The following is a 19,626-nucleotide window of genomic DNA, read 5'->3' as shown; positions in this document are numbered from 1 at the left end:
TACATGCTTTCCATTAGACCCATGAGGAATAGATCAGAAATGCCTGCAAATTAGATGGGTAAAACTAAGCGCAATGGAATTTTTTTTCGCCAAATTTTTCTCATTCCAGGTGCAGAATATATTTCTTCAGTTCTTAGAGAATAGGTGACAGGCTTATTTCAAGGGTGAAGAAAATACTGCAGAAACACTATGTGGCAACAGTGAGAATCACTGGGCTTGTTACATCTGGAAGAGTATTTGGCTCAGAGGATTCTGTTTTTTGTGAAACTGCTGTTATCTCTCAACCCCTGTCCTCAGACATTGAGCTGTTATGTCAGTGGCACTGAATAAAAATGATCCAGAGTTAACAGATAGGAAAAGAATCTTCAATCTGAGAAAAAAAGGCAACTAGCAATTTAAAAACCCGAAACCCAACAAAACAACATACTAAACGATCTAGTTTTTCAGTTAAAGTCATCAGGAAAATAAATGAATTTTTCTTCTGGAAAAAAATATTCCTCCATATCCTCTCTATGACTTTGTGTGCAGGAACACAGTGTGTCCTAGAAGAGGTGGCCCATTCTTTTGGCACACTTTGACAGGAGCAGTGAATTTCAGTTCCCAAATTTTCTCGGGTGTGGAAACTCTGAGGCACAGTTCATGGACCTGGGCTGTCTGCTGGAAATACTGTCAGGAATGATAAAAATGATAATAAATTTGCTTTTACTGCTCCTCTCTGTTGTAGTAAATTTGTTCTGTATCCTTACACAAAAATGTGTACAGACTTTCTTTATAAACCCCTGGGGAGGAATTTGTGCACAAAAGTAACATTCTCTTTCTCTTCACTTGTGTCTGTAGTGTCTTTTTTATATTTGTGGAAGGTGTCCAACAGGTTGGAAAATGCATTGAAAACCTAAGCCAGTCAGTACAATACTGCTTCTAGTTTAAACAAAAACCAAGAAGGTTTTCCCTTTTCCAAAGCAGTGTCTCCAAAAATACTTCTCAGGTTCAGAGAGTACATTTTTGTCCTAGTTTAACTCCTTCTGTATTGAATAACGAGCAAGGTTATTTTTGCATAGCGTAATACATGCCTCTTTTCTGGAAAAATACATTTCACAGAATCATAGAATTGGAAGGGAGCCCTGGAGATCATCCAGTCCAACCCACCAGGCAAGGCAGGGTCACCTGGAGCCTGTTCCACAGGAATGTGCCTGGTGGGTTTTGGATGTCTCCAGAGGGGCATTCTCCATGACGTCCCTGGGCAGCTGGGCCAGTGCTCTGCCACCTACATTGTGAAGAACTGCTTCCTCATGCTGAGGTGAAGCTGCTTGCATTTTAGATTATGGACATTGCTCCTTGTCCTGTCATTGAGCACTCCCAAAAAGAGTCTGACACCTGTCTTTTCTCTAGCAGCAGTAGAAACTTTGAGCAGAACGATAAGAATTTCTTACACATTTAGCTAAAATCTTTGCAAGTACAAAATGAAGTTAGCACAATAGCATTTATGTCTAGTAGTGCAGAATTTGAACCACAGTGAATGAATCAAGGGCAGTGGCAAAGGAAATATAGTCATTTCCCTGTGTTTTTTTAAAGAAAAAATATAGGGAACACATGGAATTTTTTGACAATTGTTTTGCAAAATTTCACAAAAATTTTCCAAAATATATTCTTGCTAAATGAAAATGCCGTGTGTATTTTATTGCTGAATAAGAAGAAATAAGATTGGTAAAATGAAAATACCGGTCAAATTTAAGTAGTAAAAAAAAAGATAATGGCCTTTCCCAGTTAATGCCCAGAATGTTATGTGCTGATTTTTGTTATGAGGATGGGAAAGGACAATATTTGCAGTACATGGTCTTTGTCTTTCCTGAACTTAAAACTTCACAACACACCTTCCAAACTCCACAGCACACCTAAGCATACCTCCATACTAGCCACTGCAAAGGAAATTAACTTTAGCCTGACCAAAACCAGCTCAACACTCAGTCAGGAACAGCAAACCAAAAACTAAAATCTTGTCTGAATAGATTCAAGCTCATCCAGATATGGTATGAGGATGCAAATTACTTTTAAGCAGTCAGACAAGAGCTGAGTCTGAATAAGGGAAATGAAAGAACAATAGTCTTAATGAACTATCTATGAAAATTTTTCTCTTTTTCATCTTAAAAATCCCCCCTTTTCAGTATTTTCAATACTTAGTTGCTGCAGAAAGATTCTGATAAATGACCATTCTTTGGAAAAGCAATTTCCCCACAAAATACCCAACCAGCAGTACTTTCATTTAGGGTCCAGTCTGGTTCCTGTAATAGCCAATGTGAATGAATTCAGAACATCTGAATTCAATAGACAGATCAAAATTACACCTTTTTAGCTTATTTTCCATGTACAGTACACTACAAGAAAAGTGTGTGTGGACAGTTCAAACCTGTATGTATAGCAGAGGTTCTGCTGTCTGTGAGATAGAACATCGTGCTGCTCTCAATGTGAACTGTAATTCAGGGTTAGCTAAAGCTCAAATGCAGCAGGTAAAACTGCTGCTGTGGACCAAGAAAGCACAGTGAGATGCATGGAGCACAAGATAGTAAAGGGCAAAGACAAGTGATGTAAATATGAAGAGCTGAGGGGAACAGAGACCAGTGAACACGGCTGAAAGTGACTGGGGAGGAGTGGGCAGCTGAAGGGGAGAGCAAAGAGGGTGGAGAAGTAGAACAACTTCCATCTTTGCAAGGCTTCACAGAGATTTAGGAACAAAGAGCCATGACATCTCTGAATTCAGGGCACAGTACACAGCTGAGAACAAAAATGGCACTGATTTTAAATGACCCGAGACACAATGTGCTATCTTGATTTTTATTTTATTTTATTTTACTTAATTTCAAGAGTAATGAAATCCATACATTGCATTTTTTTGCATCTTTGACATTCCAGTTTCTTTTTTCCTGTCAAGAGATAACTTTGTTTTCTTGCACAAAATCATGATTCATTTTGTATAACTCAGGAAGGAGCCTCAAGGCAGAAGCCTTTCTCCTTCATTTGGAGCATCTGTAAAATGCAAGATGGAAAAAAAAAATTAATGGGTAGAGCAAGAGCATCCAGATCCTTGCTGTCTTTCACCTGACCAAGGCAAAAGGCTATCCTGGCTTTAAAGAAGTTAATGTGCAGCCCTCCTCTGTTCTGTGCATACAAAGGTGTTTGTGCTGCTGGCTGCCAGGGCAGCTGGTCAATACGCAAACTCTCTACTCTGTGTTAATAGTGTAGATTCAGATGTGCCTTTATTCCCCCTCACCTTCTGTCCTCTGTCTAGACAAAGTCCCTCTGATTTTCAGAGAGGAGACTTAGCCAAGAGCAGCCAGTGACCTAAATTCTGCCTCTCTCCAACTTCTTATCACACAAAACGTGGAAGTAATCATGTCCCAAGACAAGTTCTGACTTTGTGCAATGGTAAAAAAAAACCAAAACCCAAAACATGAAGATTAAGAGAGAAAAACAGCCACTTGAAAGGCGAGTGACAGAACTTGGTTACACCTTCTTTGAGTTTCAGGAGTTAGTTTCTTCTCAAGAGAAGTATGAAATATTTGTCTTGCAGCCTGATGCCTTCCTTCTCTCTTCCTCTATAGTGGGACCTTCTCTAGAGATTAAAATTGACAGCTAAACTCTGGGTTCACTGAGAAGTGGACAGGATCATGTTCTGTCCACCCTTTGATCTGCAATGCTCCTAGACAGGGGCATTTACCCAGCTGGGTTCAGTTGCTGCTCAGGTTTCCAGAAGCAATTCAAGGCAGCCACAGGTGCATGAGGACAGCCAGAAGAAGGGTGCTTCTGACCTTGTACTTTCTTGAATGTAATTTTGGATGCTCAGGTAAGATTTTTACACCTCTTCTTGTGTCTGCCTGAAAATCTTTCAGGACAAAGACTGCCATGAAGGATTTTCTCAAAATATATTTTTGACATTGCCTACAGTGCATTTTGCAGAAAGTTAGAGAGCTGAGATTCAGAATTCCCATCTCTACAGTACAGCTTCATTGCCTGGCAACACAAACCTGAGATGGGGCTTCCACTCTGCCCTGAGGGCTGAGGAAAGAAGGCAGACAGACACCTTGAGAGAAAGAGGGTTGTTCTCAGGGATGTATGCAAGACTTCAATTTCATTTGACAGATCTAGCTAATTTCTTTTGTGATCATTACAGAAGTCAGTAATCTGCTACATAATTGTGTTTGATAAAAGGTTAATGTCACAGACAATGTATGGGACATTTTTTTTTTATTTTGCAGCAGAAAATTATTTCTTCCTCTACTTTTTCATTGATAGAGTTGGTAAAGATATATTTGTTATATCTGTGCTTGTGGGGTCATCCTCTAATTTCAGCTTATAGGTAGCACAAGGACATGGAATTTAATTTTTTTTCCCAGTGAATTTAGCAATAGAAAAAACCCTCCATATATATACATTTTTTTCTCTTTTTTTTTTAAAGGAGGACACCTTCTGAGTATTTCCACATATAGTCTTGTCATATAAGTGCTTGGTCTGCAGTTCTGATGGGGAAAGACATGGTAAAGCATCACCTACTTCTTTCTTAGTGTCTCAGATACAATCTGGTGATGTCTAGACCATATGAGGCATTGAGGTCAGGCTGTTACAGACTGGTCAGGGACATCATCACAGCTCACCAAAGTGATAGAAGGAGAGAGGCTTAAAAAAGGAGAGAGGAATAGCTTATTTAGAAGTTCTTCTAGCTCCACTCCTCCATGATAAAGTTTTTCATAAGCTAAAAAATTAGTAGGCTTGTTAGATAAATATGTGTACTGAGCTGGAAGAGAGGAGAGGAGAGGAGAGGAGAGGAGAGGAGAGGAGAGGAGAGGAGAGGAGAGGAGAGGAGAGGAGAGGAGAGGAGAGGAGAGGAGAGGAGAGGAGAGGAGAGGACTGCTGACTAATGCTACATGAATGTTAAATATGAGAGGGTAAAAAGGTTTCCTCTTTGAGGTAATGCTCTTGAAATGTATAAGCGACAAATATATATGTATTTTTTGAAAAAAAACAAAACCAAAGCAACAACTGTGTTCTGAAATCTAGGGAAAGCTCTTCCGGTGATATATATACTTGAAACAACATAGAAGTCTCCTGGTTTAGGTTACTCATCCATCATCATGTGCTGCTCTATGGAGATTACTCCCATTGTAGAATGAGAAATTGAAAGAATGACAACGTCCTTGCAACACATGTAACAGAATCTTTTAATACTGCCTTATAAAGAAATGAATAATTGGCATTGATTAAGAGTGTGTGGGGACAGGACACAGTTCTGTCAAATGCAGGGTGACTTTACCCCAGAGGGTTTTGGCAGTCTTGAGTTATTTCTGGGTCTGCTGTCTGGCTCTCTGCTAGAACTGAGCAATTGTGGCTATAAAAAGGGAACCTCTCCTGAAGCTGGGGTTGCAGAGCACAGGCACAGCAAAACAGTGGGAAGAGACCTGGCTGCAAGTTTGTGCAGCAGGATCAGCCTGTGTGGGGAGCAGGGACTCACTAAATCCCAGCAGTTGGCTCGTGTCTGCCATGGGGGCTGCTGCTCCAGCTGTGAGACCTCTGGCTCTGCACTCTGCTCCTCCTGCTGGGGATGACATGGGCAGTCTGCAAAACAAACAGCAATTTGTTAGTGCCTGATGACAAATTCACACGTTGGCTGGGAGTGCACATGTAAGAGGCAGAAAAAGCAAATTCCAGCTGGAAAATCTCACTGGACCTTGTACTGGCTTAAGCTGGCAAAAGCTCCCTTATATCTTATCTCATAGAGTTGTTTCCTAATATCCTTGGTGTATTCCTTCTGTCTCCAGATGGGCGAAAAATGAAATGCTGTCATCGGGTGAAGAAATCTATTGCACAGGTGATGTCTTCTTTGTACCTTCACCCAGCAGCATATCTAATGGCCTGACAACACCCAAGTAGCTTTGTGTAGACTCTGTCAATGAGTATAGGTGCCATAAATCCCACAAACTGATTTGTTTTAATAAGGAGCTTCTTGGAAGCAAAAAGAAAATAAACTCCTCTCTCACAGAATACATTTGAAGCTTGACCTGCAAAGCCGTTCCAGGTGGTATATAGCTTGGTGAATCTCTGTTTTCTCTCTTTTGGAGCAAAGTCAGATTGTTTTTGCTGTGATGAGCTTTTAGTGCTCTCTCAGACCAGATCTGGAGAATGTCTGCTTCTGTAGTGGTAGATGTGTGTCCCGAAGCGACGAGCAGTGGTCTTAGAACTGAACTTCTGCCAACCATTTTCACTCCTTAAGAAAGCTTGTCTGGAAACACTCATCCTACCCATTTTATTTTTCAAGTGAAATGCATACACACTACAAAATCATATGTATTTTTGCTGAAATGTCAGTACTTTGTAAGGGAAAAAGTCCTGACTTTGCTGAAATTAGAAGTTTCACCCTTCTGCTATGTTTTATGTCAGTACATCTAGGAAACATTGCCTCATGGTATCAGTAGTTCCTGAAGTTGTTTTACTGGGAATTCTCTTTTCCATTGCATTTCCACTCTAAGACAAGGAGGTACTGCTAGACACTACAAAAAGATAGTAACACTTTTTTTTGTTATAATGATATAGACAAAATACTTCATGGCGCCTTTTCGTGTGATATATGTTAACTTTTTGGAGAATCTGGATAACTTCTTGTGCTTAATGGGCAGAGCAGAGATTTTTTTGTGGAAGTGACTGTCTGAAAGAGAATTCTACTATTTTCAAAATCAATACTTGTTCACAGGAAAAAAAAAGGTCAAAATTCTCTGACTTTATGTATGAACAGGCTTTGCCATTTTCATTTGCTGTGGAAAACTTTTGTCACCTAGGAAACAGAAAAAACATTAATTATTTATTTCTTTTTTTCCAGGAAATTCCTTCATGAGAAAATTTGAATTCCATTCTAAACCAGGTTTGTAATTTTTTCAGAATATGAAGATTTTTGTGGGAGAGATGGACATTTTGAAGACTGCTGAATCTTTTCATTGTGCTAAGGTTGGGAGAAAAAATGATTAATGTGCATATTAACGGCATCTGGAAGTTCCAAGGATACTGCAGTTATCCATACCCCTGGGATTTCCAAACTATATAACGAAATATGCTTCATACCTGAACGTTGTGGCAAAATATGTGACAGCAATTGTTTCAGAGTGGCAGCTGAATGAAGCACGTTACTTTAATTCACTGATTAAATGTCTGGTTCCCTATCAGCTTCTGAGTGATTGCCATTGATTTAAGAATTTATACATGATTTGGAGCCTTCCTAATTAAGATGCTGCTTTTCTTTTCCATTCCTGTTTGACAGTAGAGGTCAGCTGACTTGACATTGTATTATTTGAATAGTCTGCTTTATGAATGACTGCAGTGCAGGGTTTCCAGGAAAGGATCTGAATTTGTCCTCCTGAAAGTCTGAGATAACTCCTGTTCAATAGGGAACCTCTATTTCCAAGAACTTTCTTTAGAAAAGATATACACATAATTTGCAGATGATGGAATATTAACAAAGATATTGATTACTGACTGATGCTTAGGGAACTCGTAATTTAAAATTTTATAAAATTCTCTAAAATCAATAATGTTCCAGAGGTCCTATTGACAATAGAAATATTTTTTTACCCTAAACAATTTTATTCAGAAAGCAAGAAGAGGAAAAATTAATTTTTAAAATAGAACTTTACTTTCTTTTTCAAATAAACTTTTTTTCCCTTTCTTTTTCAAATAAACTTTCCCAAAGTCCCTTTGGTGGCAGCTTTACTGGCTTTGCATATGGAATGAAATGAAGTCAGAAGTCCCCTCAAAACAAGAAACACGTACAAAGAATAGTCAGGAGCTATAAAAGTCAATACCAGTGTACTACACAGTTTTTCTTCTGCACTGGAAAAGGCATCAATAAAGTCCCTATTAGTAGTCAGTAGACTTACATCCTGATTTTGAAGCCATGAACATGGTAAACCTCTAAAGGGTTATTCCATCTGAAGTATAAATCTGTTAAATATGTATCCACATTGCACCCAAATACTTTAGCACTTCCCTTGAGTGAGAGATACTTGTTTGAGCAGTCTATCACATTATGTGAGATATATTTTGGGTTGGATAGATAAATTTAACAGTGTTCTTTCAGCCATTGTGCTGGATGCACTACAGACCAGCTTCCTCATGTATTCATTTAATGGGTCTCTATTGCACAGGGTTTTGTCTGATGGAAGGAAAATCAGTTTCTTTAAGAGGCCTGCTTGATTTCTTTAACAGCTCTTCAGTTTGCTGGTCTCCGACATCTAGAATTAAGTTTTCTGTTCCATCTTGCACATGACTGAATAGAAAAGGGTGAGAAACACGGAGAGTCAAACTCTGTCACCTAATTAGACCAGATGGATTTTCCACTAGACTGTGAATTAGCTTTACCTAGAGATGACTAAAAGTTGGTCAGTGCTTCAGGGAAACCTCAGTGTTTGGAAATCTTATTCCAGGCGTATTTGGAGGACAGTTATAAATAGGATTCTTGGGAAGAAGGCACTTTGAACAGCACCATAACAATAACATCATTTGAAGTTAACTCTTTAAGCTGCACCTGATTGTAGCAATTGTTGAATGAAACGTTGCCCTTTTAATTTCTCCTCTAAAGAGGGCTATAAATTGAGGGAGATGAACAATAAAGGGGCCAAGGAATGCAAAAGCTCTGTGTTGAGTTTGAATAGGGCTGCCTGAAGACTGTATCCTGCAAGTCTCAGCAGAGCTTCAGGAAGTCTCAAGTCTTACAGAAGTGTGCTCATGGTCAAACTGAATGTCATGGACAGAAAGGTCCTTCTGTGATGTGTTTTGGGTCAGTGAGTAATCACTTCCCTAAGAAATTCCATTTCTGTGGAAAATTCATTTTCCCTTGCTTTACCTTTAACAAAATCACTTGGGAGTTGGCTAGAAATGACTGGAAGGTGGAGAGAGGCAAAGCAGAGTTTGAAAATGTGTCAATGTGTCTCTTGCATCTCTGCATCCCTGGATGGGGATGTAAAGTGTTGTTTTTTGTTTGCTTTCTTTTCTTTTTCTTAATAGATTTGAAAAGCGCTGCTTTAAAGCCTCATTTCCAAAGTTATTTCAGTCCTTTTAATTTCCTTTTAATTTTTTTTTGTTCTGTTTTTTCACAGACAGACAAAACATAATCTGGAGAAGAATAATTCTTGAGCTGTTTATCTCCAGCAAGGTTGGGTGCCTGCCCATGGCTGGCTGCAAAGTGTGTAAGTGGCAGGTCTGGTCTCTGTTTTTGCCTCCTTGCTGCTTCTGTTTGATTAACTCAGCAGCAGTGGCGTATTAGCTGGATAAAACTAGCTCTCCAAATGAACATGTTTATTGAGGAGCACAGGGTGAATAAAGAATTAAATTCTGATGCTAAAAAAATTGGTGCCTTCCTGGAGTGATGACTAATCATTGAATGAAAAAATCCCCAAGAAACCCAAACATAAAGGCAGATTTTTGCTGTATCTGTTCTATAGGAATACTTTAGGGACTTAGGTTCTAATAGGTGATCACTATTTATATATCTGGGCAAAGAAACAGATAATAAGGAGCTAAATCTATAGACATGTTTAGATATGCATTGGACTGCAACAAGCCAGGCACAGCAGGTTGGTTGGACCAGGTGAACTAGGCTGGTGCTGCTGCCTTTGCATTGGCAGAAGTGCAAAGCACTGCCAGAAAAGGAGAATTCTTATTCAGGTTACACTTCGTACATTTCCTTTCTGCCTCTGTGCTGTCAGCAGTCCAGCATTAACAATCTCTCAAAGAGATGGATTCCATCTTTCATGACTACTGTAAAACCAAGGCACTTTTAAAGCATGAAAAAGGAAAATATGGATTGCAAAGATGGAGGAAGAGAACAGTGTGAAATCAAAAGTTCATATGATGCTTATTCTATAGTCTCACAACATTAAGTAAGACACTATCTGAAGGCTAATGGAGAACCCAAAAAGCAATTAAATGGAGAAAGAAAGGCAAAAAAGGGAAAGATGTGTATAAACAAATTAATCTAAGAAACTTTGAGGACAATGGAAAAGTTAGACGACATGAGATTAATTTACAAATGAAAGAATATTTATATATCATGTATCATGGCAAATACAGAATTCTTTCTGACTTTCTGCTAGTGACTCAAAATTCAGTGAGGAAAAGGACGAACTGGTAGGTGAGTGTAAGCTTGAAAACAGCAGAAATGGCTTGAAAACTGAGCAGAAACTCTTTGGAAACCTGAATCAATCTGCTTAATGTATGAAGTGATCAAGTTCTTGATGTATTTTTCTTAGGAAGTAATGCAATCTTTGTCCTCAACCTTAATGTGGAAATACAGTGACTTTTAGCATAAAGGAATGGATAAAGTTAGTCATATGGGTAGGCTTCTCTTCAGGACAAAAAAGGATAATTTCACAGAGGAAATAGATGTTGCAACTGTTATAATTTTACTTGATTTTAATTTTTATTAATGGGCAAGTTTTTTTCATTTGTGGGGAGTTTAAGGAAATATGTACTATATGTGCTATGTTAACTCAGGCTTTGTCCCCATTTGAAATCCCAAGGAATGTTCCCACTACTTGCAGTGCCCACATTATTTCACCCAGCAAGGCAAGCATTGTTGCCTGGAGGCTGAGTCAGATAAGGGCTCTTACAAACCTCATTTGAGCAAACAACTCACATAAAGAGGAAATGATTTCTGAATAAGCAGCAAGCAAGCAGGACACCAAGTTATCTTGACCCTAATTTGATCTTCCTGACATTCATAGTGGTCATCTTTTGGTTACTGCGTTGGCTTGTGTGGTGAGACTGGTATGTGTCTCCCAGTGTTCTTCATGGCTCTAGCAGAAATAAGGACTCCTCTGGCTCCCCAAGATGCAGCTCAGATGAGAGAAGCTGTTGCTGTCCAAGTTTTCAAAGACACTCATTTTTCCCATCACCAGTAACACCATACAGATAAAAACTGGAGGTCACAGATTCTCTGTGCTGCACGCTTTCTCCATGTTACCTGTGAGCTTCTGCTACACTTACAGGTGGTGTTGGACCTTGGCTAAATGACTGTTTAATAATTCAGAAAGTTTCAGCTGGATTCACCAAGGAATTATTGCCTTCAATTTTCAGTTCTCTGAGGAAAAACAATCTGCATTTTTGTCAGTAATAGAAGAGGCTACTTACAGGATGGTTTGCAGTACTAAGGGGTGAGAAATAACATATTCTCTGAGATTTGTTGAAGCCTTACTCTAAACTCCAGTTATATGGCAGATTGAGCCTTGTGGAACAGGCCCTTAGTCCTAGCCTGTGAATAAATAAATTTTTATTTATGCTGACTGATCCAAACAGCAGTAAATTATCTCAAACTTCTTTTGAATTATTCCTCATGGAACTTATTTGTATATTCATCTTGTGCATACAGATTTGTTTCTTTTTCATTCTTTTGTTAAAACTCCAGCAGATTAACAACTTTTGATGCCTCTTGGATCCTGCTGGGCTTGCACTCTTCAACATGCTTTGTGTTTGTGTGCCAGCTTACAGTCAGGCTGGGGCTGTGGTGGGGTACCATGGACTTGCTCTCAGTGAGCAGGGATATCCAGGATCTATTTTTTTTTTTCCATTTGAAAAATTTTCTTCCCTGGGCAAATTTAGCTCATTTAACTTTGCCATCTGCAGAAGTGAGCTCCTCTTTGTTTGGTACACATATGTGCATAAGACAAAGCTTTGTTTTACTTGCATGTAGTGGATCAGAGTGCATTCCCAGCTCTTGAGTGCTTGATATATTGAGATGAATGATGGCCTGGATGGTGCTGGGGTGCGTGAGGGTTGTGAGAGCAGCTCTGAGTCCCTGGGGATGGAAGCTGCCTGTGGAGCAATGAGAGTAATGCTTCTGAATTCACAATCTAATCAAGAGAAGAAAGCTGGGGTGAACGTGCTGGCAGGAAGGCAGTGCCTAACACATCATGAGGTATTGAACAGCTGCCTGTGAGAGATAATATTTCATGGGGACTCTTGGAAGCACTTTTGTTAGTGACTGGCCTGTATGGTGCCCCTGCTCTTACTCCTCTCTCCTTTCAGACCTAAGACACACTTGCATAAGCTGCTGCTCCTGCCTGGCAGTGGGAGGAAGGCAAAAATCCTAAAAATGGCTGCAATGCAGATAGTTTACATTCCCTGGGTTCCATTGAGGCAAGTCAGGGCACAGGTATTTATTTTTGTCCCCATCTTTCAACTTCTGCCTTCCCTCAGTGTTCTCTGCTCCTCACAGAAGTGACACAGCCATTCCCCCTGAGCACTGCAAACCATCCCACACACTCTGGAGATGTCTCCCAGCACACTGCTGAGAAAAGCTGTTGTTCTGGCTCAAAATCACAGCTGGCAATGTTATTTGACTACACAATTTTCCTCTGCATAATGCAAGGTTTGGGATCAGTCATTGCTTCATAATAAACTTGATTTTATGTGATTCTTTGTGATTTTTTTTACTCCCCAATGGTAAATTAAAAAGAATGACTGTTTTAAATTGGTGCTATGTAAAACCCAAACACTAATAAAAATGAACAGTATTATTGATGCTAATAATTCTTTCAAATGTGGACTTTTTGTCTTATTTGAGATTAATATAATGGTCTGGACCATTAGAATTTCTGCATGGTCCCTCTGACTCAGCACTTGCCCTCCAGTAAGGAAAAGCCGTGGAAACCTACCAGTGTACCCATTTTGTTAAGCTTTTTTAACAACATAAATAGAATTTGAAACGTATGAAGAATGAAACTGCCAGTTACCCAAATATCTTGGAGAAAGATAGACATGACCATACAATCTTGATGATTATGTTTAATGATATGCTCAGCAATATTCCATAATGTTATATTCCTGCAAAACTTTCCTTATTATGAAAGATAATAAATTAAGAGCCATGTAAAATATCCTTGCCCAGGCAACTTGAGAAAATAAGGGAATAATTTGAAACACTCATTGACTATTCTAAGGTTTTTGACTTATGATTCTTGGCATCATATAAGGAAGCCTCCAGACAGTTTCAGATGGAAAATGTGACACTATAATTTTATTTGCATTTTTTACCCAGAATAATAAGTGTGGAAGGTAATTCAGAGAGGACCTTCCCTCTCCTTAGATAACACTTGCTTTTCCATGGGAATACGCAGTCTCAGGCCATGAGACATTCATACTCAAAAAGTCACACTCATCTTTAGTTTAACTACTGTGAGGAGTTGTATTGATTTCTGTGGGACCACACACAGTAAGAAAGTTGAGCATGGGAAAAAAATTTGCAGATTCAGACCAAAGAATCCAGACTATCTGGACAGACCCCATAAAACCAGATAGTTCACTGCAGCCAGGGGCCTAAATTGCGTGTAAGTATGAGGAAAGCTGACATTCCATGCCATAATATATTTCAAGCTTTCTAAAATTTGTCATTGTTCTATGTGGTCCCAAACTCTCAAAGTTTCACAATTTTCTGAGGGAAGAAAAATCAGTGTTGGTGTTTTAGTATTACTATGTTTTTAACGATCAAAATAACAAATAATAAAACCATTGTTTGAAATAACATATTGAAACACCTTATATTGTTTGCAAGAGAATTATATGTCTTTCAAATTTCCTACCCTAGTTACTCAGACTGTGTGTAGTGCACCATATGACCCAGTTTATAGGGAAGATGGGTATGAAAGACTAATGAAGAACTGTCATTAATATTTTCGATGGGGGTGTACACACTGTACTGTTAAGCATAATTAAGAGCTTCCTTGGGGCAAGAATATAGATATAGGCATAAAAAAATTGTAGTTAACTATCATAAACAGAGAACAGAATTTGGGCCATATTGGCTCAAGCTGAGGCACCCATGAAGTGCAGTGCTCTCATAGCCAGGGGCCCTTGGACCTGCTCAGCACAGCTCTAACACCTGGAGGTGTGGCTCTCCTCAGGTGTCTCTGCATGACTGCACTGCACAGTGGAGGCACCTTCAGAAAAACCCATGTCCCTCTTCAAACACACTGTGGGTACTTGCAGGCTCATTTTCCAAAGGTACCCTATTAAAGCCTTGTCATTGAAGTGTTGATCCACATCACCACCCCTGTTTCTTCTAAATCCAAGGACACCATCATAGCAGCCTGTGCATCTTTGTCAAAATGCCCTCTGGTTTTGCTTCTCATTGGTGTATAGACCTATTTAAAATACTTGCAGTAGTAGTACTTTGGTCAATGTAGCACATAACTAATGTATCCTTTTTTTCCTGCTGGGTAGATGTACTTAGTTCAGACTTAAATTTCCTACATGTTCTTTAGCATCTCTCAGCTGCAGGAGGATGACCTGGTTAGAAAATGTAGCCCTGGAAAATGGGGTTCATCCAACCTTGTTTCAGCTCCACATGTCCTACTTCTCTTGGAAATGTTCTGTTTGGCAAGTTAGGGGGTGGTTTTTTTCCTTCAGCCTTTTCCTTTATTTAATTTCTTGCTTTCCTCTCACTACCCTAAAGAGCAGACTACTTAATTAATGGAAAAGGAAAGATCTGAGGAATTGAGAAACATTGTCCCCTGATACCCAAAAGCACATGCATAGAGAAGCTTGGGCTCAGATTCAATAACCCAAAGAGGAATATGAATGTGGATCTTTGAAATAAATATCCCAGTCATAACACTATAAGGGAGTGTTTTGGCTTCTACCTCTCCCTTCTTTCCCTCCATTTTTCTGTGGAAGGCTTAGCTTCCTGGCTCTGCAAAGATCATGGCTGTGAAGCACAAGTGGAGCCAGGAGCTTTGCTCAGCTTGTGAGTTGAAGTTCAACTACAAAATATCCTCTGGCTAAGCCTGGTGGAGCATTTCTCTTCTATGTGTCTGCTGATTTACTGGATGCACTGTTCCATGAATTGTACAAAGAATTGCACAAGTCAAGCAGCTATGTTAGATCTGTAGCTTGTAAAACTGGGTCTAACTTACAGCTTTGACATATCTGCAGGCAAATATATTTATAGTGGCCAAACAAATGTAGCAGCTGAAGAGAGACAAACGAAGCTGATTGTAATGAGGAGACAAGGTGTAGCATTTCTGTCTTTAGCATCAAGTTCCTTCCAGGGGCTTCTGCAGGTCTTGTCCAGTCCATGCTTCTCTGCTGCCTGTGCTACTGAGAGCTGTGGCCTCCAGGGTCACAGCTGGGACAGCGCAGTAGGAACTCTGAGCCTCTGAATAAAATTCTCTTGTGAATCCTGTCCTTGGAGCCCAAACCTCACTGAAAATCAGTAGTATTGGCTCCTAAATATCTCAGAGTTTATTAAAACATCCTTAAGTCATAAGACTTGAGATTCTGTAAGGATTTGATGGCTGCTTTAACATCTGTTGTAGAATAAGGGCTGAAGCAGATGTAAAAAGTGGGACAGTAATTAATAAGGCAATTTTAAAAGGGTTTAAAAGCAGCTAAAGGAGCCTATGATTTTATGCATCTACTATTTTTATTTTACCATCAGGAAACTTCTGTGTCACCTTCCCAAGCAGATTTGTTTGATTTCACTCCAGTGGCAATCATCTTGATTATGTTCTGTCCAGTATTTGCTTTTCCCAACACCACTAGTGTTCTTTTTTCCTTTGAGAAAAAACCCGTTATTTAATAATTGGAAGCTCACTGTTGTGGAAAGGCAATTCACAGTAGCTATTTTTCTCAGATGGCACAAACACTCCTTTAAAAAAAGGATTAATCTTTTCTTTCACAATTGCTCCTTTAATAAACTATTTGTTTAAATCATATACTTGTCCTCCTCAGTGGTGAAGCTTTTTCCTTATTTAAAACAGGATGACAGGGCTCTTCCACTGTTTAGAAAGGCACTGAAGCTGGTACTCCAGAACAGAGCCACCCATTCTTCTGCTAGGAGCTAATTGATTAGCCTTAGAGCTACAGATCTGTACCCAGGGACTCAAATAAGAGGACTTCGTTTTTTTTTTTTGAATGACTTATTTCCCCAGGCCATCTACATTAGACATGTCCAGGTGGTCTCAAATTATTTACAACTGCAGGAACCTCTGTGGTCACAGGATTATCTGCATGGGGAAGCACATTTGAAAGTCAGTATTTCCTTCTCAGAAAACAGGACGGTCTTTGTTAGTACATATTCTCATTTGGAATACTTTTAAACTAAGCTAAAAGAACCTAAATATATATCTCTCTTTGTAGTCACTTAAGAGTAGAGATTTCCTTTAAAAGAAAATCCCTATAAAAAAAAAAAGCTTGGAAGGGACTTGGATGTATTACATATTTTATTAATTTTTTTATGATGTGCATGTATCCAACTTATTTGTGTCCCCGCATAGGAGAAGCACAATATGTAGTTGCCTATCCTATGAAGTATCCATTCTTCAACATAGCTGATGACATTGGAGGCCCAACCTTCTTTCTGTCCATGTTGTTTTGTTTTGTTTTGTTTTGTTTTTTTTTTTTCTTTACGTTGATTGTCACAATGCAAACAGAGTTTTAGCTCATGGCAGTCACCATAATTGACTTTTTCAGTTTGAGTGATTATTTCTTTCCAGAGTGTCTTAAAGGTTATTCTTAGGTCTATCTCTGAGGCTGCTGGCATCTTCTCAGCCTGGCAGCCAGATGAATGTTTTAAGAGGAAATCTGACAGTCTGCATATATCTTCTGTAGTTCTACTGCCAAGAGAGTCACTATTTTAAATACCTATAGAATCGAGTATATATACATTTATAAAATGTGGTAGTCAGGTTATAGACTTGCTTCAGTTTTTAATTTCACAGTTTGTTTTTGTTGAATCATAGAATCGTATAAATTACAGACAGAAAAGTTGTATTAGGTCATTTAGTCTATCCTACTGCCAAAGCGGGATTGTTCCCTGCAGTATATTTTCCAGTGTTTTATCCAGTACTTTTCCATTCTCTGGGTTGGGCTTACACTTCAGGCTTTTTTTTTCAGTTAAGCTTATGTTTTGACATTTTGAGTATTTTTCTGTAGAACTCATTGAATTCTGTTACCACCCTGTGGCCATAACAGCAGCGATGATGCCTGTTGCTACTTTTCAATTGCTACAAGCTAACTAAAGTTATTAACCCATGACTGCATTGGAAATAAGCCTTTCTGCCGTATAACCAGGAGTGACATTGTAAATTTGGGCTTCAATGAGTAAAGCTGTGGATAATATCTGTGAATTGCTAACAACACATATGCTGTTTGCTATTCTCTTCTAGCTGGCCTGAGTTCTTCTTCCTTCTTGACTGTGAGTCATAAACGAGGTGTACATTTCCTTGGGTCTCTCTTTAACTGAATAAAATTTCTTAGTCAGTCACTCACTTCCAAAATAGCACTTCATTAATATAAATCAAATATCTTTCTGAGAGTAGGCAAAGTTTTAGTGTCTGCACATATACCAAGCATGTGAAAACCTTTTTCTCTGTGGCAATAATAAATAGAAAACATAGTCAGGAGAGGTATCATCATATGATGATAGGACCAATACAAAGAAGCCTGTGTTCAGTAAAAGGCAGAGATCAGTGCTACATGCCAGCTCCACACTTGGCAGCACGTGTGAACAAGGCTCAGGCTGTGCTGGTGCTGTGGTACCTGTGTCTCATGGAGCTGAGGAATTCTGGTGGCACTTATCCCTGATGAGGCTCATCATGTGTGCCTGCAGTCCTGGAGTAGGAGAGACAGCTGGGTCCACAGGAGCTCTGAACAGCAAGAGACATCACCATCACCACCAGCAGGATTGATACTTCGCTCTTGGTGACAGCAAGTGAGGCAGCTCTGTCCCAAGACAGAGGTGTCTGCTGTGTGACTGATGCACACATGTGCTCCTCTAGTTGTGTTAGACAGCATGGACGGTCTTGTGTATGGCAGGGAAAGTCTGCAGAGCTATGTAAATTTAGGTCAGAATGAGAGTGTAAATGCAGTGATTAGCAGTTGTTTAGCCTTTTTGACAAACATTTTTGAATATAATATTCCTCTACAATGTTTTCGGGTAGAAATAAGCATTAAAAATGTTTATATTTGGCAGAGTTACAGCAAATAACCTCCCTGTTAATGAGATGTTAACTCTCATTGGTTTTAAAATGTGGTGGTTTCTGAACAGAGAGGCTCTGTGGGATTTAATTAGAGTGAGTTAACCTTTCCCCACTGAAATGGTGGCCCTACACACTCCTCATTTTGAGCTGGCTTGTTGCATCTCCATCTCAAACAAATCTCACTGACACATTAGTTAATGGTTGAAAAATGCTGTGAGGATGCAAGGGACTAGGAAGCAGAGTATTGTCATTAATACACTGAATTGCTAGTCAGGAGTTTGTGTTCCCTCCCAGCTGCATTGCTGATTTCCTGTAGCTGTGTGTGAAGATGTTGTCATGCCAATAAAGTCCAGCTGAACTATGCATGACCTGGCCATGTCAGCTAAAGCCAGCCAAAATATTCAGAACTGCTTGCTAAAGTTTTAGGCACCATTGTTTGGTAGAATAACCTGAAAAAATTGCCTTACCTTCCTATTACACCTTTCTGATAAAATTTTCTTGTGATTTACGGCACCAGAATTGGCATGAGACTTGAGTTTCTATTTCCCTCTTTTTCTTGGTTTTTGAAATGAGAGTGATGAATGTTTCAGTGTCTTATCAGGATTAAAAACCAGTTTGTCTTAATTCTTTCATGTCTTTGAAATAAAAAGTGCTGGGAAATTGCAAAGCAGATTGTAAAATGCTGTTTTTCCCATCTCACTTTGTCTCTGACACACAACCTGTGAATTCATGAAGATGAAATCCACCTCTGTGATGCATGGTGGCTCTGCTTGTTTAGCAAATTTCCTGGTTTGGGTTGGAAAAATGACTTGTGAAGAGGGTTAAACTTCACCCACTGCCATTTCTTTGGCAGGTGACAACATGTGAGATCATTTTACACAGCTCTAATCACTGTTAAATCCTTCACTGATACCAATCTAGAGAGTCAAGACAGAGCCTATTTGACTCAAAATTGTATAAAGTACACTACTGGTAAACCTCCCAACCCTCTCAGTTAAACCTCTCAAATCCTGTGCCAGGAAATTTGCAGAGGAGATCAATCTTAATTAATTTAATTTCTCTGACCCTATTATGTACAATTCCTTCATAAGAATCTTATCACTTCTCTTTGTATTTTCTGGGGTAAAAGTGAAGGAGCCTGAAGGGTTCATGTCAGCCCCAACATGACTTAACTGAACTGTCTTAATCTGTGGACCAATTTGCTCTACAGGCCCCTAAGGAAGGAACTTGTTGATTTTGGCAGTGTTTACCTTTCCTACAAACAAATCCATCGTTTTCCAGACCGCCTGGCTCTTAAAAATCACTTGAGAACTGAGAAAAAAAAAACCTGCCCCAGGCTCCATCAGTATTCTTTTTCTTATGTTTGGGGAAATCTTTTGTGTTTTCCACAGCTGCTTGAGGATAATCCATAGAGTCAAGATTATTCACAGAGTCAATAGAAATGCCTGTAAAGTTCTCTGAGTTGAATTTCTTTCAGTGGGGGGAGTGAAAGCCCCTGTCAAAATAAAAAGGAGGAAAAAAAAAAGAAGATTCTTGACTGAGTTGACTGTGTTTTCAACTACAGTTGTCGAGAGGAAATGAAAGGGCTGACTTGAACCTGCTTGCCTTTCACTTTTGG

General features: G+C 39.3%; 1 long non-coding RNA gene across 2 annotated transcripts in view; it reads left to right on the top strand.

The window, feature by feature from the left end:
• The window catches only part of LOC119697703, a 158,177-nt gene extending 147,715 nt beyond the window's left edge, over nt 1–10,462 (top strand). For both annotated transcript variants that reach the window (XR_005255911.1, XR_005255909.1), the window contains 3 exons: nt 5,808–5,857; nt 6,863–6,904; nt 9,132–10,462. This is a non-coding gene — a long non-coding RNA (uncharacterized LOC119697703). The remainder of the gene's footprint in view (nt 1–5,807; nt 5,858–6,862; nt 6,905–9,131) is intronic.
• Nucleotides 10,463–19,626: the final 9,164 nt, after the last annotated feature.

Source organism: Motacilla alba, chromosome 2 (assembly GCF_015832195.1).
Source record: "Motacilla alba alba isolate MOTALB_02 chromosome 2, Motacilla_alba_V1.0_pri, whole genome shotgun sequence".
NCBI classification, from domain to species: Eukaryota; Metazoa; Chordata; class Aves; order Passeriformes; family Motacillidae; genus Motacilla; species Motacilla alba.
This window is presented reverse-complemented; position numbering and strand designations above follow the sequence as displayed.